We start from the raw sequence: 23,741 nt of genomic DNA, 5'->3' as shown, positions 1-23,741 counted from the left end.
TGTAGGAGCCACAGCTATGCCCAGGCTTGTTGGGCTTGGGAAGCGGTATTATGATCGCTTCTATAAGTGACTCTGGTAATCTTCCCACCTCAAAGGCTTCATTTAACATTTCTAACATTGGGGGGAGCACTTCCTCCCTATATGCTTTATAAAATGCACTTGGGAGTCCATCAGCCCCCGGAGCCTTGCTAGTGGGCAGCTGCCACACCACCTCTTCTAACTCCTCCAAATTAATCGGTGCATCCATCTCCTCTCTTTCCTCAGCGCTTATCTTGGGCAGTCCTATATCCTCCAATGTTTCTATTACCGTCGCGTGGTCCCTTCCCTCCTCATCCCCATATAGCACCCTGTAATAATCTGCAAACTCCTGATTAACTCCCTCTTGAGTGTTTAGCTGTGCTACCGTCTTCCCTTGTTATTGCTCGAATCATGGGTCTAGGAGTTTTGCTCTTGTATAACCACGCCAGGAGTCTCCCTGTTTTATCCCCTCCTGCATGCTGTCTTTCTGTATATTTTTTATAGTTCAGGTTACAGTCTTTCCCAGTGCCCCTCACATTCATGCTGCAGTTTGAGTATCAGTTCCATGTCTTCCTTAGTGTTACCTCCTTTCTTCAAGGTCTTTTCCAGTTCTCTTTCTGTTTCTTGTAGGTCAGCCAAGTTCCCCCCCCCCCCCCTGCAGGCCTTTAGATTTTGCAATGGCTACCCCTCTCATCACAACTTTGAAGGCTTCCCATAATGTACCTGCTGAATCCACGCTACCAGTATTCAATTCAAAATTATAATCTCCTCCCTGAAAAAGGGATCCTTAAGTGCCTCGTCGGAATCCTTGCTCTCGGGGGGGGGGAGGGGGCGAGGGGGGGAGGGTAGCAATATTGCCATCCGAGAACCAGAGGTGAGTGGTCCGAAAGGACCCTCGCTTTGTATTCTGCTTTTGTGATCTCTGCAATTACTTCTGACGTAGCAAAGACATAGTCCAGCCTCGTATGTAGCTGCTGCGGAGCCGAATATTGCAAGTATTGCCTTTCTTGGGGGTGTCTCGTTCTCCACACGTCTCCCAGGCCAAAGTCATCCAGTAATGTCTGCAGCGCACTGGCAGCTGGGGTAGGTCTATCTATCTTCCCATCTGATCTGTCCACTCTCGGGTTTAACAAGCAATTAAAGTCCCATCCCCAGATCACCGCACTCCCCATACATACACTGAGGTTGGTACACAGCGTTCTGAAATATGCCGCTGTGTTTTGATTCGGGGCATATGTGTTCACAATGCTGATTTTCCTATTCTCTACCAGTACCCTCATTATAACCATCTTTCCATCCATCTCTGCTACTTCCTGCAACAGTTGAAATGGGACATGCGGCGCCACCCAGATAAGCACTCCCCTTGCATAAGCAGAGTATGACGAACCTGCCACCACGCCTTTCCATTTCTTAGCGACCGTCTCCATCTTTTCCTGTATCGGGTGAGTTTCCTGTAACAGTGCAATGTCTATCTTTTGTCTATGCAGGTACAACATGACCGTGTTCCTCTTTAAATAGCTGTTAAGCCCCCGTCCATTCCACATGATTATTATAAGGTCTCCCATGGCCGATCAGAATTCCCCACTCACCCCCCATCAGTGCAGTCCAGATCTAGCCTCCATTTCAGTCTATATAGGCTCGTTTCCCAGCGGAAACTCCCTATAACTACAAACACCCTAAACACCCCTTTCCGCCTCCCTTCCTCTCCCCAACATTACCCCAAACCACTGCACACAACCCCTTCCCTCCCCCCTGCACCCCCTACCCCAAACCCGACAATTGCCCAGCTCCATCCCTGGATCTCAGTCTCCCCCGCATTTGGTCCTGCCTTGGAGCCACCTAGGCTAGGATCCCAGCAGGGTGTCGCCACACTATTGGTGACCTAACTAAACTCTAAAAGGGGGTATAAAGACCAGCCCCAACAGGCTCCTTGTCCAAGCAATAGTCTCAGTGCTCACGGATCATGTTCCTTTCAAACCTATGCGTACCCGCCCATAAACTGCATCAGTGACTATAATCAAGTCCCATAGTCTTAAGCCACAACACCTACAGGTGTTCTCCTTGTGCATTACTTATCTCTTCCCGCTCCTTCTTCTGTCTGGATGCCCAACTCCTGGGGGCAGCTTTGCATATCGAGCCACCCCATGGCGTCTTCCGGAGTCTCGAAGAACAAGGTTCTATTTTTGTGGAAAACTTTTAGCTTCGCCGGGTAAAGCAACATGTACTTATGGCCTGCTTCTCGCAATCGCCTCTTGACCGTTCCAAAGTTCATGCGACTTCGTTACACCATCAGGGTATAATCCGGGTAGGCAGTTATGTTCGCTGTCCCTCTTTTTATTGGTCCACCCTTTCGGAAGTGTTCAAGTATTCTATCCTGATAATTAAGGATCTTGGCGATCACCGGCCTGGGCGGATTGCCCGGTGGTGGCTTTCTTGTTAGGGCCCTGTGCGCCCTTTCCACCGCGAATCCCTGGGACAAGACTCCTCCGGTTATCTCCTGCATCAGTATGGTCTCGATAAACTCTGTGGGATTGAGACCCTCTGCTCCTTCTGGCAGACCGACGATGCAGATATTGTTTCTACGGGCACGTCCTTCCGCCTCCTGCGCCCTGCTTTCTAAGTTGCCCACTCGTTGCACCAGGGTGTGGAGCTCCAGTTTGTGTGAAGCACAGTCCGCTGTGCTCGAGCCCACCTCTTTCTCAAGGTTCTCAGTGCGCTCCGCCAGTGACCTAACATTTTGCCGGTGGCGGTTCACCTCTTCCTGCACCGCCCCCACTTTGCGCTCCAGCGCTGTTTTCAATTCTGTCACAACCAATTCAAGCTTGGACTCCCAAGCCACTTTCAGATCGGCAATCGCTGCTAGGACCTCCTGGTTCATACCCATGGCGACCGCACTTCCAGTGGGGGCTTTGTCTTTGCTCCTGGCTCCTTCCGAGCCGGTTGGTGTCCTGGCGTAATCGTCTAGCGTAGGTTGCTTGCCCTTCAGTCTTGGAGCTTTGTTGGACATGGCACTGCAGTTGAGATTCGCAAATGGGCCCCACCACTTGTGGTTTCCAGCCTTAGCGGGAGCAGTTCTCTGTCAGAGCCCAAGCTCGGAGGGGGCCACCGATATCATCCCAAATCTACTGCTTAGTTGTCGGAATGGATTGTGTCCTCCCACGTGACCATGCAGTACCTTCCCCCAACTTCTGCTGTTGGCTTCAGGGGAAAGGGTGTCTTGGCCATGTCTGTAAATGATTGTGCCGCCTGCACTCGAGGGCTTTATCGCTTCCCATTCACACACGGGTTGGGCTCCCTGTTTCCTCCACTATTCGATCCAGCGTGCTCCCAATCTGTTCACCAGTCAAGCTTCTCGGCTGGCGCCCCACCACCTTCCCCCAAGTGCGCTCACACACTTCCTCTGGCTCTGTTTGTTATAGATCACAGGCTGCTGTGCATCCCTGGGGGTGTCCGGGCATTCATGCCTGGTCTGCCAGTTGTGTGTTCTGGCTCACCCTTGTCCCCTTTGGCCACAGCACCTTCTTCATGGAGATCACTCCTCGTTGCCATGTATACCGACCAACACTGTTCATGTCTCTTCCTGGCACCTCTGTTAGCGGCAGCTATTACCGCTAGTCGTTACATAAGTGTACAGGCCAGTGTCCCCCACTTGCCATGCCTTTGGGAGCGCTACCTCTTCATAGCATTCCACTCAATTATTCATCTTGCGCAAGGCACACCCCTTCCTTCGACTGTAGTCCGTGTCTAGTTGCGGGCTGCCCGGCCCGTCACAGAGCGTTCTATGCCGTCTGGTATCTCAGTGCAGCTCCTCATTCGCTTTTCGTTCTTTGTCCTCGTGTGTGGCAGTCTTATGCTCGGGCACTTCTTGCCCTTCTTTCATATGGGTTGCCCTACGTATCTTGTGCCTCTAGTATGTTTGAGCTACCAGTGCTCCCTATTGTGCCTCTGCCTCTCGTTTCAGTATGCACTCCCTCTGGGCATGACTCTCCGGTTTACCGCCTCGCGCTCACTTCCTGCGCTGCCATTGCGTAACTGTCCAAATCGCTATTGTCACAGCTAGCTTCCATCCTTGTTCCGCTGTCTTCTGTCCTTTACCGCAGCTCCACTTTACTTCCTCAGTTCGGGTCGCCAGCTTCTGTCCCGTGTCCTCCCGATCATGGACCCCGCTGTCTAGTATTGTTTCCTTGGGCTATGCGCCCATTGGAAACATTGTTATCCTCCTGGCTCTTCACAAGTATTGAAGCTGTAGTCGCGCTCTCAGGTAGCCCCCGCCACCATCCTGCTCGTGAGAGCGGGTGCTACCGATGTGGTTCGCAGCTGTCCCAGCGGCCTGCAAACCTCTGCTGCGATTTGTCCGGAGAATCTCCCTCATATGTGCCGGGCTCCACACACATCACCATCCACCGCACTCGGGCATTCGGGCTCATCTAAGCCTGTGTCTTGTCACGGGGAGTCCCTGTTTGTTGCACCATGTGACTTTGCTTACAGTCTGCTACAGTCGCCTCGCAATCTCGCAGCCGGCTGATTCTTTTGTTCTGACCATCAGTCGGCCATTTTACATCATCTTTCTTGCCCGGCTCTCACAATCTTATAATATTTAGAACTCTGTCACAACTCCTCTCATGCGCTCCAAAAGTTCAGCGGGCACGTCCGCCCCGTTCATAAATCAGCATGTAGATTTTCAACGATCATAAGCATCTATTAATGCACTATTTGTCAGGATCACAGGAGCTCCTCCGGAACACGTCCTCCTACATGGCCCTCGTAGCCACGCCCTGCCCTTCCCTCATGGTTAGTTAGCATTTTATTATGATCAAGTAAGTAATTGTTATAACATTATACTAACGTTTTCGCTATGATAATGGGACACATATGTTAGGTTCCTTGGCATACATATATCTTTAACCTGCATACCTACTGAGCTGTCAAGTTTTGGCAAATACACATTTTTATTACAATGTGAGCCTGCCACTAGGTGTATATACAAGCAAGCTTTTATGCTAATGCAACGGAGCGTTATGAAGCATTTCACTCGATGATATTGTAATATCATAGAGTGAAATGCGTCATAATGCTCTGTTGGCTCATATTGTAATATAAATGTTTATTTGCCATGGAGCCTTAGCAAACATTTCACTCAATGCTGCCCGAGGAAGCCATTAATTCTAACTTGTTTAAATCATGGCCGCCAATGATGTAGCAGCAACTCCAAACTTTGCTGCTTTATATATGGAAGTCCCCTTCCTGCTCAAGATATTAGACAAGACAGCCTACCAACAAATCCAAAAATTCCTTGAAATAAACCATCTCCTCGGTATTCGGCAATCAGGCTTCAGACCCCAACACGGGACAGAAACAGCCCTCATCGACCTGAAGGTTCAAATTGACTCTTAGAGACAATGGGAAAACTGCTTTATTGCTCCTCCTTGACCTCTCAGCGGCATTTGATCTAATTGATCACAAAATCTTATGCAATCACCTGGATTCAGCTGCCCACTTTTCCCACAAAGCCATCGGTTGGATCGAGTCATTCCTCAGCAACAGATCCATGCGTGTCTTCTCCACCACAGCTGCCACCGACCCCATCCCCATCACATGCAGAGTCCCCCAGGGCTCATGCGTCTCCCCTACACTGTACAACGTGTTCACAAAGCCCCTGTTTGATGATCTAGATGGTCTGGGTATCACCTACACTAATTATGCCGATGATACCCAGATCCTCATCCCGTTGACGGGAGATTACAACCATGATTTGGCCTTAGTGAACAAGGTGTACCTCATCATCCAGGCATGGATGGCATCTCAGTCTATGCCTGAATGATGACAAGACTGAACTCCTCATACTTGGTTCCACCGCAAACCTAACCAAATTGGACCACAACTACACCAGCTTCATTATAGACGGGAACCCGATCAAAGTAGCTAAAGAAGTGAAAACCTTAGGAATATACGTTGACTCCTCCCTCTCCTTCCATAAACAGGTTAGCTCCATGGCATCCTCGACGGCCTACACATGTAAGCTTATAAGAGCAGCCAAACCCTTCTTATCCACCCAGAGCTGCATTACATTAGCCAGAGCCCTTGTATTATCAAAACTGGACTATTGTAATGCCCTTTACGTAGGAGCTAGCAAACAGGTTACTAACAAAATACAAACGCTACAAAACGACGCTCTCAGAGCAGCGCTTAGCATCCCCAAGAGAGAACACATCTCTAACATTAGGAGAGCCCCTAACTGGCTCAACACTACAGATAAAATCCTGCTCAAAGTAGCCTCACTAACGCACACATGCCTCAACAACGCTGCCCCCGCTACATAGTCGACAGAATAAGTAAACACACTTCTACTAGACCTACTAGAACCTCCAACGCCAATCTACTCACAGTTCCCAGGTTCAATCGCACCAAAATGGGTGGCAACAGCTTCCAGGTGAAAGCAGCCCGACATTGGAACTCCCTACAACCCTCTCTAAGGACACCCCAAACCTACACACACTTTAGACGCAACTACATACATTGGATAAAGAACAACAACCACTAATTCCAACCCACCACTGCTACCCACTATGTAAAAATGTATACTTGTAAATCTGCAAACCTTTGTCTTTATCGTGACTGCTGTAACCATCTATGATCCTATTATAATTATTGTAATGCATTGTAACATGTAACTAAGCTGTGAATAACCTTGCTGCTCCTGCGCCCTCATACCCTTGGGTCTGGTGCGCAATACAAATGAATAAACCAAACCATAAGCAAGTTTGTATGCTTGCAGCATTTCAATCAATGCTATTGTAATGGGATCGAGTGAAATGCTTCATAATGCTCTGTTGCCTTGGCATAAAAGCTTGCTTGCATACAAACGTAGTGGCAGGCTCATATTGCAATATAAATGTGTATTTGCCTCTTTTCCAGCAGCATCAAGTCTAATGCATCATAAGGCTCACCTCTGAGGCAAATACAATATGAGCCTGCCACTAGGTGTATATACAAGCAAGCTTTTATGCTAACACAACACAGCGTTATGAATCATTTCACTCGATGCTATTGTAGCATCGAGTGAAATGCTTCATAACGCTCTGTTGGCTCATATTGTAATATATAAATTGTTTATTTGCCTCTGAGCGTTAGCAAACATTTCACTCGATGCTGCCAGAGGAAGCCTTTCTTTCTTTCTTGTTTACATCGGGGCTGCCAATGAGGCGGCACAGCGCAGCTCAGAACTCTGCTGCTTTGGTCTGTTATTGCTTGGAAGAAAGGGGTTGTGATCCGGCTCACGATGGCAGTGCTGAGGCCAAAACATCCAATCAGTGATAGCCCCGAAGACCGCCTGAAGCCGGGGGATAGCGGATCCGTATGAGGTACTAAATATTACATAACACTGGCTCCCCCGCCCCCAAACAGAAGTGATTTGTGGCCGTGGTGTGCACACAGAGGGAATTTCAGCAGCAAGTCTGAGTATACGACCTCTTTCTTCACCTTTATCTGCACAACACGGCTTTCAGTTTGACTGTTAAAACAGCAATGAGCTCACCCAGTTGGAAATTGAGCCCCGTGTCGATCCCACATTTACCACAGCCACCAACTTGCTTTTTTTTTCCTGCACTGCTGCACAGGCTCACGCGGGCTTGGATGCCTCTGTGGCTGCCGAGCCCTCCTGCGTTGGGGATGATATATGCGCCACCACCGGAGCGGGGGACGAGTCCGGCGGCAGCCCAGGGCTCTGGATGAAGCGCAGTGGCCGGGGGGGGATCGCTACGATGGCATATAGTTCCCTTGGCATGATTTCTGTAACTTTACTGCCTTTACGAGTTGAGGCTTTCTGATTTGAACATTGCAGTGAAATGTGCCTAACTTTACCGCTCAGTGCTGCCAGGCGGTGCAGTGAGCTCTACCGGCCAGAGTCTGTGTGTACCACTAGATGTCTTACTTGATTTTCCCCCGCCCCCAGGGCATTTTTTTCGCTTACTGTCTGTCTGTATAGAACAGAGTTCTTTTGTTTCCCTGCGTCGTCTTACTGACTAGTTGCCTGCATGTTCTTGTATACTTTGCTAGTATACAGTGAAAATGCAGACTCCTATGTAGTCTTACCATCAAGATATCCATTATTTTGCCTTAAAAATAGCCGTACTGTAGGCAAAGGTCTTCAATCTGTGGGGCCTGTGATCCAGGACGGCGAGAAAATATATATATATTTCTGATGTTTGTTAATCTGCTTAGAATCACATGCTGTGCATAGGTCCGACATCCAGTGGTCACTGCGGAGTATTGCATTTTGTTTTTCGTAGTCGAAAAAGGGGACGTCGACAAGGCGTGTCTAACACTATCCCTATAGTGACGTGCGTTGTACCCACAATCCCTCACGCGTCGAGGTCCCTCAGATTGTTTTTTTCCGCCCAGCTTCTGGTCGCCTTACGCGGAGCTCCTAGAGAGACATTGCAAATACTTACTACGGACCTCAGTCCTTAATTATACTTATTATATTGTTAAAGATCCCTCCCCTCGACGTTAGCTGTGAAGCTGTTTCTCCGCCGAGCAAGTTTTCGACGGAGGGGAAGAGACAGAGGAGATCCTTCGGCACTGCCGAACACGTGGCCTGGCCTCGCCGGCCCACATACAGTAGGGAGAGTGGGGGTTCGAACTTTTATCTTCTCTTTGAGAATGTCTTTCTTTCTCCCCTATCTTTCCCTTGGGGTTGTTATCACCAGTTATTATTGCCTCAGCTATGGAGAGGACACCTTTAAGTTTTGCCCACGCTGTAGGGGCAAATACACTTGGAAGGATAAACACAAGCTCTGTAATCGTTGCTTGCCCCTCGATCATAAGGAGGACAGCTGCGCGGCCTGTAAGCTCTTGAAACCAAGAACTCTTAAAGAACGAAAAGTTAAGAGGTGGGCGGACTACGCTATGTCGAAGTCAGTTTCCTCACCCGCCGCCGCTGTTACAGAAAGTGACGAGGAGGGTGATAACTCGACGTCCGTTACGGAAGTCATTAACCCCCAGAAGGAGCGCTCGTGCTCCTCGACGTCCGTCCCCAGCCCCGACGGGCTCGGCTCTTGCCCTGCTTATGGGGATGAACACCCCGGCGACAAGGACACACATAGACCCCATAGGCCTAAGCACACAACCCACGGCTCTTCTTCGTCGTAGACGAAGGATACATCAGCGCCGAAGGGGACGCAGGGCACTCCGGCGTCTACCTCAGACCGTAAGGGTCTCAAGCCCCACCCGCAAACGCAGCCGCGACCAGCGATTGGGCTTTCATCAAACACGGGCGCTACCTCAAAATCATCTGACGTAACGCTCCATAGAGCGGCCGTCGAAGAACAACGCGTAACGCAGACAACGTCGACACCAGAGCCCTCTACTGACAATCTCGTTGTCGAGAGCCTGGCGAGAATTGTTTCCGAAGACAAACGTAAGCGGACTACGAAACAAACGTCGAATACCGCACAAAAAGCTATAGAAACGCCGAAAAAGCACAAGAGTAGCCAGGAACTGCCCCCTTCATCTAAGGGCACTTCTGAACTACCAGAGGGCTTTTCAGAGGGCGAGGGAAACCTTTCTTCGTTGTGGGAGCGTTCTAAGCGGTTTGAAGGTGAAAACACTGATTTCCCCCCTCTAGACTATTGAGACCCTTGAAAGACTCCACTCTTGTATGGAGAAAATGGAAAGGTTTTTGGGAAGCCAAAACCCACCCACACACAAAAGACCAAGAGAATGGCCCCAGGATGACCCTAGGGTCAAGATTCCTAGGCTGTTTCCCCCTTCTACAGACGTATATGACCTCACTGAAGAGGAGCAATACCTCCAGGAAGATGAGGAGTGTTTGGGTGGAGAGGAAGAACATGAGGAAGAGGGGTTTGAAGAAGATCCTTACACTAGTGCAGGAGCTTTTGAAGAAGATACAGCTACCTTGCAGCCCTGGCAATCCCCATCAGTGCAGCCTTGGCAATCCCCATCAGTGCACTCAGACCCTAATGTCTTTCACCCTTCTCCTCCCAAGGATTCACCTATTGGAAACACCTCTCCCATAGATGACCAACCTTCACTTAATGCACTATTGCGCAAGGCAGCAGTGCATTTTGAAATAGATACAGGGAAAACTCTTCCTGACATAGACTTTGTAGAGAAAGTTATTAAAGAAAAAGCCCCTGTTAAGTCAGTCTATTCCGCTCCTGGCTTCTATAAAGAGAAGAATAACTCCTTCCCTTTCCAATCCTGCCTTAGTCAGAGGGGGTCAACCCTCGGATAGAAAAGCTCTTCAGCCCTTCGTCCTCTGACCCTTTGTACATCAGAGGACATTCTATTCCGGACTCCCTCGTAGTTACTAATACAAGAAAAAGAGCGGGGGTACCATTATCCACTAGTGAGGCACCACCTGACAAAGAGGGCAAGAAGCTCTATGCACTTGGGAAGAGAATCACGACCTCCGCCGCCTTCTCAACTAGGATTGCAAATAACAATTCCCTACTAGCTAGCTATGCAGATGCACAGTGGAGCAAGCTGCGCAGCGAAGCAGAGGACGCACCAGAACCCCTGCGTTCACGCCTGTTAGCTATAATCTCAGAGGGGACTCTTGTAAACCAGGGCATCGTAAAGAACTCCTTAGATGCCGCAGAGACGGCTGGCCGTTCCCTGGTTCAGGGAATACTTCTCAAACGCCATGTCTGGCTGCGCAATTCGGGATTTAAGCCGGAAACCCAGGCTTCCCTGATAAATAAGCCCATAGAACAAACGCATCTGTTTGGGAAAGCAGTTGATGAGGCCCTAGAACATGCGAAGAAAGAGTTTGATACCATCAAGACTCTTGACCAAATTTCTAGGCCCCCTAACAGACGCGGCTATGGCAATAGACGCTCCTTTCGTGGGCAACGCCAGCAGCAAAACCAACAGCAATTTTACTCTGCTACCAACTGGCCCTCTAACCAGGGTAACAACACACAGTTCAGTCAAAGAGGCCAACGCCACGGCAAAGGAAGAGGTCGCGGCTCCAGCCCCAAAGGTTCCACGCCCAATACCAACAAATGACCCGAAGATTCGGGTCCCCTCCCATGCATCACCGGTCGGGGGCCGGCTAACATCGTTCCTATCAGCATGGGAGGGAATATCGTCAGACCGCTGGGTATTATCCCGAAGTACAGACCCCCACGGAACCGACGCATGACACCGGAACACCTCACCATTCTTCTTCAAGAAGTAGAAGGGCTACTGAAAAAAGAAGCTATAGAGGCTGTCCCCCTATCTCAGGTAACAGAAGGTATTTATTCAGTGTACTTCCTTGTACCCAAAAAGGACTTAACCATGCGCCCTGTATTAGATCTGCGCCCAGCGAACAAGTTTGTCAAACCCCAAAAGTTTCGTATGGTGACCTTGCAGGAAGTAATCCCACTGTTATCACAAGGGGATTACATGACAACACTAGACATGAAAGATGCATACTTTCATATTTTAATGTTGCCAGCGCACAGAAAATACCTCGGGTTCAAGATAGAGAACAAACACTACAAGTTCAGAGTACTACCCTTCGGGATAGCATCTGCACCAAGGGTATTCACGAAAGTACTGGCAGTGACAGCGGTCCACCTGCGCAGGTTATCCATCCCGGTATACCCTTACCTCGACGATTGGCTCATAACAGGGGATTCTTACGAAACATGCTTCTCCAATACCCAAAAGACCGTAGACCTTATGTCCCAACTGGGCTTCTCCATCAACGAAAAGAAGTCCAGCTTAGACCCCAGCCAAATCAAACAATTCCTAGGGGCTCTAATTCGAACAAAGGACGGCCTCGTCTTCCCCTCCAACGAGAGGGTCCAAAACATGCTGTTTCAGATCCCCCATTATGTGGCAGGTCGAGAGGTGACGGTACGCAAAGCAATGCGCTTGCTAGGGATGATGGCGTCATGTATTTATTTGGTACCTCACACGCGCCTGCGCATGCGCCCAATGCAAGAGTGGCTCTACAGCCAGTGGTGTCAGGCCAGCGGACAATGGGACGATCTAGTGGTGGTCTCGCAGGCCTTGGTTCTCTCGCTACGGTGGTGGACAAAAGAAAACCTGTTATTAGGGAAAACCTTTGCCACACCCGCAGTGGAAGCCACTCTAACCACAGACGCATCCCTCACAGGATGGGGGGCTCACCTATCCCATCAGACTGCTCACGGAGCGTGGACTCCGAGCTTAGCATCCAAGCATATAAACCTGCTGGAACTACTAGCGGTGTTCAAAGCACTGAAAGCCTTTCAGGAACACCTACAAGGAAAGACAGTGATGGCCCTCACAGACAGCACCACAGCCATGTACTACCTCAACAAGCAAAGGGGCACTCACTCTCCAGGACTATCCAAGCTGTCCCAGAATATATGGAAGTGGGCTCTCAAACACAACATGTTCCTACTATCCCAACATGTACCAGGGGAACTCAATCTGCTAGCAGACAAACTCAGCAGAGACTTCCCCCTGCCCGAAGAGTACGAATGGCAATTGCACGAAGACATCGTCTTAGACGTCTTAACACAATGGGGATTCCCGGAAATAGACCTGTTCGCAACTATGGAGAACTCACAATGCCAAAGTTACGCCTCCAGGTACCCCCAGAACCAGTCCAAGGGGAACGGTCTGTCGATTCAATGGTCAGGGAAATTTGTTTTCGCCTTTCCCCCGACTCCCCTGCTCAACAAAGTGGTGCACAAGATGCACCAGGAGCAGGTTACCATGATACTAGTGGCCCCAATGTGGGCCCGGCAGCCATGGTTCGCTCACTTGATGGAGATGTCCCTATCTCCCCCAGTGAAACTTCCCTGCCCGTACAACATGCTGTCACAGGACAAGGGCAGGACACTGCATCCATGCCCTCCGACCATGAACTTAGCAGCCTGGCTCCTGAGATCATAGAATTTGGACATTTACAACTCCCGCAGAGATGTATGGACATCCTCAGGGAAGCCAGAAAACCTAATACTCGCCACTGCTATTCTAGCAAGTGGAAAAGATTTGTCATCTGGTGTAAAGGTAAGAGCATCAACCCGGTTGACTGCTCTCCCACTTACATTGTTCTGTACTTGACCCATTTACTGGATTCAGGTCTAGTGTTCAATTCCATTAAAGTCCACCTAGCGGCACTTTCTGCATACACCACTTCCCAACTTAGTGTCGTGGTGGAAGATACCAGTTATCAAGGCCTTCATGGAGGGGGTTAAGAGAATACACCCTCCGATAGCTAACCCAGCTCCCGGATGGGACTTAAATGTGGTACTTTCTAGACTCATGGGCCCTCCTTTCGAACCCATGCACAAGGCAACTCTTAAAGACCTCACTCTTAAGACTGCTTTCCTAATAGCTATCACCTCCATTAGGAGAGTAAGTGAACTACAGGCTCTTTCTGTACTAGACCCCTTCGTAACAGTTCACAAGGATAAGGTGGTTCTACGCACACACCCAAGGTTTGCACCAAAATTCATCTCGAAATTTCATTTAAACCAGTCAATAGAACTACCAACGTTCTTTCAAAACCCTTCCAGCTTGGGAGAAAAAAGTCTGCATACACTAGATGTACGCATAGCTGTCATGTTCTACATGGAAAGAACCAGACCACTGAGAGAAACTAATCAGTTCTTTGTCTCTGTGGCAGCAGGAAGAGAAGGAGGTGCAGTTTCAAAGTCCACTATATCTAGATGGATTGTTCAATGCATCACTCTCTGTTACACTCTTGCTAAGAGAGAACTACCCTTCAAGCCAAGAGCACATTCCACTCGAGGCACCGGGGCTTCCATAGCATTCATTGCAAATGTTCCCCTTGAGTCCATCTGCAAAGCGGCTACCTGGAGTTCTGTGCACACCTTTACAAAACACTACTGTCTAGATGCACACTCGAGATCTGACTCCCAGGTGGGACAGGCAGTATTAAGACATCTTTTCTCTACTGTTCCTTCTCATAACCCACCGCCAACTCCGGGTACTGCTCGCTAGTCTATGCACAGCATGTGATTCTAAGCAGATTAACAAACATCAGAAGACAATGCATTACTTACCGTAAAAGCATTTCTGATGGTTGTATCTGCTTAGATTCACATGCGCCCACCCTTCCTCCCCGCTCGGATGGAAGGAACATAGACATCCTTTTCTATATTTCTCTCTTTTCTGTACTCTCTCACGTCTAGAAGGCTCCCTCAGGGCAGAAAAATACAAACAGAGGGACCTCGACGCGTGAGGGATTGTGGGTACAACGCACGTCACTATAGGGATAGTGTTACAGACACGCCTTGTCGACGTCCCCTTTTTCGACTACAAAAAACAAAATGCAATACTCCGCAGTGACCACTGGATGTCGGACCTATGCACAGCATGTGAATCTAAGCAGATACAACAATCAAACCATCAGAAATGCTTTTACGGTAAGTAATGCATTGTCATATATTTTTTTGCCTCACCTAACTATGCATGGCGAGCCAATGCCCTCCCTCCCCCCCAATGCACATGCCCAGTCAGTGTGACGTGGCCACGAAACAGGAAATAAATGCAGCCTGGACCTGTTCTTCCCTGCATTTGAATTGTGCGTCCACGCTGAATTGTTGCTTCCTGCTGGGGCCGCCAGCGTCTTCTTGCCTGGTAAGGGATGCTGCTTCTCGGATCAGCCCCCCCACAGCACAGTTGGAGGGGGTGCTGGGAAGTGAGTGTTTCAGGCCTCTACCGGTCCCTCTTCTTCCCTCACCCCCTTTGGACCCCTGAAGGTGAACGCATGGAGAGAGGAGGTGAGCAGGGGGGCCGGATCACTGCAATGCTATTCCTGCTGCACCCCTCTACCTCTGTGCCCCCAGCTTGGGGGGGGCCACTGGGGAGAGGAGGTGAGCGGGGACTGAAGCACGCATTGCCGGTGTTGTATGATATCCGGCTCCCCCACAGCAGATTGCTTGGCTCCATCAATCTGCTGTGGGGGAGCCAGATATCATACAACACCGGCTCCCTGCCTTGGCTGCCCCTCTGCTTTGTCACCCATCTGGTCCATGGGATGGCTCTGGCCGGGTCTGAGATCCGGCATCGGATGTCTGTGCAGATCTCGGGACCCGGCCTGCTTCAGCCATGACCAGGCTTTACCAAGCCCCCAACTTCACACAGTGAAGCTGGGGGGCTCAGTGACCTAATCTTAGCGGTGCTGCTTTCCCCAGCCATCATTCGCGCATTTCCTGTCTGTTTGCTCATCCCATGTATTCTTCTGTCCTGAAAGGGACACCACGGAAGTCAATGGGCTATGAACATCACTGTGGTGCTGAGGGCGGGGTGGCGGATCCCTGTTGAAAGCAGGCATTCTACATGCTGGATGGACACTTTATTGTTGTTAAACTGTGCATTTGACACGTTCATAGGAAAAAGTCCTTTCCAAATTCAAAAACGCTGCAGAAACCTGCATTCACTCGTTTTTGTTTTTTTGTTTTTTTTTCGGAGCACCACACCAATACTCTTGTCATTTGTGTGCTCCTTTGTTTCACAGGTAATATTTATAGAGATGCTGTGTTTATCAAACTGGCTAATCGCAAATAAATGCTTCCATTGTGCTGACAGCAGTTGTTAGGAAATTAAAACTGGGTTCATGGGTGCCAACGTTTGGTTTTCACTACAGAGGCAGCAATACCCCTACCCATTGCCCAAACCATCCCTTGGACAAACACATTTTATAGCACTTCCTTTTTTTATAGGTAATTGCAAAAAGTCATTTGACAAGTTTTGCATATATTTTTTGTTTTTATTGTTTTGGTTAAATTCAACCTTAAACACATTAAAAGAAAAAACAATAATATATCAATACTATCATAGTTTGCATATGTAACGTCTCAGCAACAGTCTGTCCACCAGATGAGCTACCCTAGTAGCCATCTACTATAGATCGAGTCCATGCATCCTTTGATGTACTGAAATCGCTGCATTGCCAATAGTACTTTGGGTGCACCTCTGCCATAGAAGTGATTTAAAGTGGAATGCATGTGTATCTTCCTGCTGTGGGTGACAGTCCTTTGCCTGCACAGGGCTTCTTATGTTGCAGAGAAGCCAGGGGCCCTCGTGTCTGACATGGCAGCCGCAGCAGTCTGCTGCTACGTCAGTCCTGTCACCGAACTGCAGTAAAAGCTACATGGCTATTACTCGATGTTTCCGAAAGTTACCTCGGTGAGTTAAGAACTACCGTTTCAGATTCTATGTAAGATATGTATATTCATTATTTAAATGCCAGCAGGCTGGACTTCTCAACTTTTCTAGGCAGGGAATAGAAAGGGTAAAATATAACGAGCTGATGCTCTTTCTCGCGCTCTATTATTTTTTGTCTCTGTGACTGAGTATAAGTCACGTTTTCAGGTATGTGCTCTGACTGCTCTCTGTTCTCTCTAAGCTGGGGTGGACTGGCCTATAGGGAACTTTGGAGATTTCAAGGTAGGACCCTGCACCCTACATCCCTTTCGTGTGCGGGGGGGGGGGTGGGATGTGTGCCGACTGGCAGAGTGTAGTGCGCAAATATTGGTACGGTCAATCTGGTACGTCCTATAATAATTTTTTTATTGTACTTTTTCAATTGCAGGAACACAAATTGGCTCTTTCATCCCATCTTGGACATGAAAGTTCCCAGCAACAATGGCACCATAACAAATCCTGACATCTGTAGTAGGACTTGCTGACGGTAAGAATGCCTTTATTAAAACGACTATTTTGCTGTGGGTGATGGTAGGACAATTTTAAAGGTATAGTAGAGGGTCGCAATCTGGTATTTCAAACCTATTTTTTAGGATGTTCCTTTTAGATGTCCAGTTTGGGGCGTTTCTGAAAGTGCACATCTCATGTGGTAGTTGCATTTACAGTGCACTGTTTACTCTCTCCTGGTTTCCCAGCGTTCTGTCCTGCTTAATAGCTGATGCCTAACACCCAAGAGCTGGTTTTAACCCCTGCTCGTCTAATCTTAATTTTTAAGTCTCAGGTAGACCCATGTATCGTTGGCTAACTGTTTGTTTTCAATGTAGCAGCACCGCTCCAAGCGTCAGCGTGTCAACCGCTCCAAGCATCAGTGTGTCAGCCTAACCACCTGTGTCACAGCAAGAAAAATTAAGTGAAGCACTTGACCCAGTCACGCAGGAAGGTACAGATTTATTTTCCTTATGTACCATTGGTTGAGTAGAAGTGCTGAAGGTTTATATCGGCCCTGTGCAATGTGCATCCAGGTGTGGTTTTCGCCTCCAATTTGTGGTCTAGTCCAGGACCACACTTCATAAATACATTCTAGCTAGATCTTCACGATCTGAAAAGGGAGTCTTCTGAGACTTATATCAATGTGGTGTGTTTTTTAATCCAACCAGTATTTCAGTCCAATTTTTGCTGAGTCCCCCCCCCCCCCCCCCCCCCGTCTCACCCCAGCTGTGCACATGGGGACTTTTTTTCACCAGCCTTTTTACATGGTTCGTTTTTTAATCTTTGCATGTGGTCTTTGCCATTTTAAAAAAATAACGTGCCATAAAGTTTTCAGATTCGGGGTCCTTTTTTAGATGGATCGTTGGTACTAAGTTAAAAGATCTTTTTCACTGTACTGAAGGGGGTTGGGGGGGAGGTTGATTTAGAAAGACCACTCTGTGACCACATAGAGGGGCTTTCTAAATCGAACGATCATACTTGTCACAACGCCTGCCGCACACGAGTGCACACAGAGGCTGTTTTGGACTGTATGTGGGTAGGATGCGTGTGTTTGTGGGCTAAGTGGGAGTTCGGGGGGGTTAACCCCCCCCCCTGTCCACCCGATAGACGAGTTGGGAAGGAGGGGACAGTATGTGATATTTCTGCATTTTAAAGCCAACATAAAAACGTCCAAAAAAAATCGTCTTTTTCTTGTGTTCGGGCTTTAAAATGCAGACATTTCACAAATAACTGGATTGTTTCCTAGTGCCCAAAGAGGATAGAAATCAAAAAGCAGGAGTGGTGGAAACAGACAAAAGAAATGCAAAAACACAGAAATATGATGTCTCTTATTTGGATTTTGGGTTCACATGGATCGCAGTTGCTGGACAAGTTAAGCTGCAGTGTTTGTGGTGCTACATTAGCAAGCCTGAAGCTGAAACAATTCAGGCAGCATGTGTCATGATCACTGCTTCCAAGGAGTCAGGAATAGCCCAAGGTCCTTGGAAGCAGGCCCCTAACCGTTATCTTAGGCACCAGCCGGTCCCCACTGGGACCTTTTGGACCTTGTCCTGGCGCCGGTGGCACCAGGCTCATCAAAGCCATCGGTCCCGGCACTGGAAGCGCCGGGCTCATAATATGTATGATGATGCTTGGGTGGACTTACCTGCAGCAGACCATGCTGCTTACTTACCAGCCACATAGGAATCCTCTGTGAACAGGAACTACTTTCTTACCTGGGTGGGGCAAGCTCCACTCCCTGGATACAACACGGGAACTCTTCTGGAACTGGAACTCTTTTCTTACCTAGGCGGGGCCGTGGAGGAAGACGACTCATCACTCCAAGGCTATTTAAACCACACCCGATTGAACAAACGTGCTTCGCGTTATTCTGCATCTGCAGCAGAACGCTCATTGAGTCTGTTCCAGCCTTTCTTCCTTCCGATCCTGAACCTGCAAGAACAATACTTACCACTCTGTATCCAATATTCAGCAGCACCTGCAAAGACCAGAAACAACAGGTTAGCACGGCAACCTTTACACGCAGCGCTTTCCTCACCTGATCCATCGGCAGCGAACATTTCTTCACGCTGCACCTCCGCCTGTGAAGACAAAAGCATTGTTATTACTTACCGGCACTCCGCGAATTCCGGATTTCTTCAACGCTGCAACCCAGCATCTGAAAGACAAACGAAGAGACATTAGACAGGTATTTACTCACGTCCATCGCGATAGCCACAATTGAACGCCTGCAAATTCTCCAGCGTTTTCCAGCATCTCTTCAGCACGAACTCACAGCTGCAAGGGAAAAGAGACAGTTAGAGTGCTTGCATTTACTTACGCATTTCCAAGCGCTTCATTCCAAGGCTCTGGCTCCAACTTCGGCTCTCTTCACACCATCTCCTATCTCAAGAGCCCTGCAAGACAAATAGGAAAAAGCATTATACAGAGTCCTGTTCTATATTAACGTGCCCACGCACCTAAAGACTATAAGGACTAAAAAGGTGTCCGGAAACTCACCGCTCGTCCAGTTAACGACGGTAGCGATCCTCTGATGTCAAGAGGCCTATGTTTCACCAGTGAAGGAACTGGCAACGGCACCCTGCACCAGACGCAGATGGAGAGTCCAGCCTTCACCTATCTAAGGTGAGCACGTTGACCTGGGGGCTCTACGGAGAAGCTAGGAAGAGAGAGGGAGAGAGAGAGGGACATTCAACAACCCAGATCATTAACCCCCATATTCTTTCACCTGCAGAAATCTCACTCTTCGAGTTCGACACACAGTGCGAAGAGTTTCGGCCTCAGAAGCAAATCGAGTCCTGCACGTCACTTTTCGGGTCACAGACACCTTCCTGCCAAGACCAGCGCCTCCGTGGGAATCAGGTGAGCGTTACAGCATGTGGAAACCAAACATGCCGATTTAGCAAAAAAGACCAGGGATTTGTTTGTACGGCAGCTGCAATAAAAAAAGCAAAACTGTTAAAAATGTGGCCTCAATACCTGCAAATGCAGAAAGTTATTCTACCAACAATTCTCGCTGTCAACTGGGCAAGGCTTAGTGACGGGTGCAGCAGAGAAATGCAAAAGTATCCCTATGTCTGACACCACAATTTTCCACTGCATCACTGACCTGTCCTCTGATATCGGTAGAGAATTGATATCGCGCTTGACAGTCAGTTTGCCCTACAGTTGGATGAGGCTACTGACAAAGCACATTTGATTGCTTTTGAGAGGTACTGCTGTGGAAAAGAAATATTGGAGAAATTATTTTGTAAACCAATTCAGGGCATCTGTAGTGATTTGACATTAACTACTTCCTAAGTTCCCACTGCTTAAAGTGGGAGGTGTGTGTTTTGGTATTTGCATGGATGGTGCTCCTTCAATGTGTGGTGCTAGTGCTGGGTTAAGTGTTGGCAGTTGCTCGACATATATTGTGGACACACTGCGTGATCCCTGTGGAAGCTTTGCCTGTGCGCAATATGGGTAATGGACTCTGAGGTGCTGACTTCTGTTGTAAAGATTGTACATTTTAGATTGCATATTTTATTAAGAAGCACCGCACAAGAGCCCACTTGTTTGCCACATTGTGCCGAAATGGGAGCTGAACATGATGCTTTGTTGTTTCACACGTGTAGGTCAGGTGGCTCTCCAGGGGGGGACAGGTTTTAAATCGCGTTTAGGAACTCTGAACAAATGAGACACTTCCTCCTGGGTTTAGACCAGACAAAAGAAGAGCCTCTGTGTGATTCCCACTGGCTTGTATCGTTAGCTTACTATGGCAACCTCTTTGAAAAGCTACATTTTGTAAACACCTCCCTGCAAGGCACAGAAAAGAAACCACATCATTGGCTATGAATGCAAAAATATCAGCATTCAAGAAGAAGTTGGGGCTTTGGAGGAGGAGGGTTGATGTCTGCATTCCGATGCGTTTCCATTATTAGCAGATGCTCTTGAGGGCACAGAGTATGATCTTGCATGTGTTGCTGAACTAATAGGAAACCATCTCAGAACCAGTCTCAAAGTACTTTTCAGAGGACTATTGTAGCATCAATGACTGAGTGGTTCAGCCTTTCCTAGCAGGCGTAGGGGCCCACCTCCCAATACACCTCCAGGAGGAACTAATGGTGCTTCAAAGTAAGCGCCTACTGCAGAGCCAATTCAAAAAATGTCTCTCGTGGATTTTGGCAAAATGCAGGGTTTCCAACTTTATCCAAATGTACTGTTATCTTTCAGCACCACGCCCTTTGCGAGATTGGATTCTCAGCACTTGCAGCCCTAAAGATTAAATATTGGTCAAAGCTGGAAGAAAACCTGTGGTTGGGTATTGCAAAAATAGAACAGGCTGGCTACTGAAAGACAGGCCCACCCTTCACACTAGCTCTCCAGTATGCCACTGTCCAACTTGCAAGTGACTGCATTGATAGTAATCAAGTTGTTGTACTTAGAAACATGCATGTAAAACTTAACTGTAGGACTCTGTAGCAAAAAATTGTGACTGCTCTGTTTACAAACATTTGCCCGCTAATTTGAGTTATTGCAAGCAATGATTTTGAAAGAATTTGGTGTGTGGCACCCACACCTCCATTTGGGGCCCCATTCTACACCATCCGGCGATAACAATTCACAACCGATAAACATTTAGGAGTCCATGTGCGGTGGGGGGGGGTCAGAGGGGGCGGGGGGTTCAGGTACTAAAAGATTTGAAGACCACTGCTGTAGAGTGCTATCAAGAAAAAAAGGCAAAACACTTAATTGCTAGCTTGCTGGCACTGCTGTGTGTGTGTGTGATTTTATTTATATATATATATATATATATATATATATATCATTTGTATGTTATTTTTTCTTTTTTCATTGGCATTTCAAATTATATATACAATGATCATATTCCCACCATGATCTACCCCACCCTTCCGGCCGCAGTCTGGTAATGTCCGCCATGAGTCCAGGTTCATGCAATACCTAAAATCCTCAATTTATGTGGGCATAGTGCCATATTATAGTCCGCTGGTATAAATTGCGAAACTGTACCCCATTCTTGTATAAAAGCGATTGCACCCCTCAATAGTGTAGGTCAGCCATTCCAAAGCAACAAAGTTCCATATTTTCAGAGACCAATCATGAACATGCAGGGAATCCAATGTTGGGCAATCGCCAACTTCGCTGCCACCTTTAAGATATTGTATGCTTTGCGTTTATATTTAGGCCACTTGTTCTCTTCCAAAGAGCTGATGCCTATCAATATATCTTTTGCTTCAAATAGCAAAACCTTTGCAAACAGTTCTTGGATGTGCTTATTAATGGTTCCCCAATATTTCTCCAATTTAGGACAGCTCGGCCACGTATGCAGCCAATTTCCTTTACCTTGGCAATCGTGCCAACAATGTTTATGGCCCCATAACCAGTCCATGTTGCTTTGATCAGCGGATATGTGCACCTATCGGCGCTATTTTAGCCCAAGTGTCTCACTGTGGCTTGATGACCTGTGTTGCTGTGCTTGACCTCTTTGCCATAAAGTAAAATGCAGGAAGCAGCAACTTTCTTATTCTCAACTTTCTCTTTATTGCTACCTTTTTCTGAGCGTATCCTCAACAGGAGGCTTGACGCCAGTTCTCAGTCGATTATCCACTGCCCCTCGATTCTTTTATATAGCGGAACACTTCTTCGGTGCGCCCTGTGTAGGCATAGAATGAACGCTCCTCGCAGAGTGTCGGCGTGGCAGAGCCTTCTGAAGCTCTTCTTCTTCGATGTAAGTTCTGGCCTTCAAACACCCAGCACCAGGCTGCAAAGGGACGTGATCCTCATCAACGCATTTGCTTAATTTTCCAAAGAGGGGAAATGCATATTACTCAGTCATGCCGGTGTCATCTGATTCGGGACAAAGCTCTGCCTGCACACGCCCTTTGAAGATGGCCACCATGTACTATCATCTGTTAACATATATAATGATTGCTAGTTTGGAAGAGCACTCGGCCCCTCCCCAGTCCCTAGGGGACAGTGCAGGTGTGGGCTTGAACGGCAGAAGCTTGATGTAGTAAACAAACATTTGCAAAATCCCTGGTTCCTTTTTAAAGTTGTCCATTATCCACATACTTACTGTGCCCTAGTGTGCGACACTGCTGTGTGTACAGTGCATATACGACTCGTACACATGACCGCACCTACAGTGGGTACGAGCGAAATCCTTCCAGTGCTTTACTGTGAAGGAAAGAGTTGCACAGGCCCATCTATATGCAAGATTTGACTGTCATCTGCTTAAGAACATGGCAGTGTTGCATAGCCCCAGTGAGAATGTGTCTATTGTATATAAAGGGCACAGTGCTTGTAATTTTCAATAAGTTGCCCAGACAGCGGAATTCTGCTGCACAAACGCCCAGTGGCATAGATTTCCCTTGTGTGGGGATTGTTGATGTGTGGTTCGTGGGAAGCGTGTGACTTTCGCAACGTCTTTAAAATTGCTCAATTCTGAAGCAGGGTGGCAAGTTTGGCTGGCATGAATGAAGGCTGGCTACTTTTTGAAGTGTGTGGCAGACTGAGCTGTTGTGTGGTATGGGGTATGCTGTACACACCACCGGTGTAGTCTCGGGCTTGGGATGGTTGAAATGCCCCGATGCATGCGTTCCTTGATTCCTGCATTCCTGCTTCTGGTGTCTCAAGGGGCTTTGGGCTTTACTTTACAAAAGCTCAAATTAGATTTGCTGTAGTAATTCTGCGCACAGAGAATAGTTGCAGAAATTGGCCATCCAAGCTCTCATTAAGAAGGGAGAGGAAAAAGGCTCCTCTAACCAGTATTGGACAGATGCTTCCCATCTATTTATTTCTCTTAACAATGCTTGCACTTAAGCCATTGAACATCAGCCAACAAAGTGGCATCCATTAATTGTCCATCGACTGAATTTGCATTAAAGGAGAGTCCTGAAGCCCACCTCTGTGTTCAAGCTGGGGAAGATTGTTTACAGTATGCATCAGTTTGAGATTTGTGTAATGTGAAAAGTGTACAGGACAGGTACTCTGTTAAGATCAAAGCACCCCTAAGGGGGTTCTGTAAAGCTGCCCCCCATAAAAAGCGAACTGTC

General features: G+C 48.0%; 1 protein-coding gene across 11 annotated transcripts in view; it reads left to right on the top strand.

Annotated features, from left to right (window-relative positions):
- PDS5B (PDS5 cohesin associated factor B) overlaps positions 1-23,741 on the top strand; it is a 2,333,811-nt gene that overhangs the window by 20,909 nt on the left and 2,289,161 nt on the right. For 4 of the 11 annotated variants that reach the window (XM_069639007.1, XM_069639003.1, XM_069639004.1 and 1 more), the window contains exons 2-3: positions 16,586-16,684; positions 17,025-17,137. The gene's annotated coding sequence lies outside the window, so the exon portion shown is untranslated. Of the gene's footprint in view, positions 1-1,352; positions 1,461-16,040; positions 16,180-16,585; positions 16,685-17,021; positions 17,138-23,741 lie in introns of those variants that run through there. The other 7 variants (XM_069639002.1, XM_069638997.1, XM_069638998.1 and 4 more) reach the window with 4 other exon arrangements.

The sequence above is a fragment of the Ambystoma mexicanum genome, chromosome 7q (genome assembly GCF_040938575.1).
Source record: "Ambystoma mexicanum isolate Mex_15411 chromosome 7q, UKY_AmexF1_1, whole genome shotgun sequence".
NCBI classification, from domain to species: domain Eukaryota; kingdom Metazoa; phylum Chordata; class Amphibia; order Caudata; family Ambystomatidae; genus Ambystoma; species Ambystoma mexicanum.
This window is presented reverse-complemented; position numbering and strand designations above follow the sequence as displayed.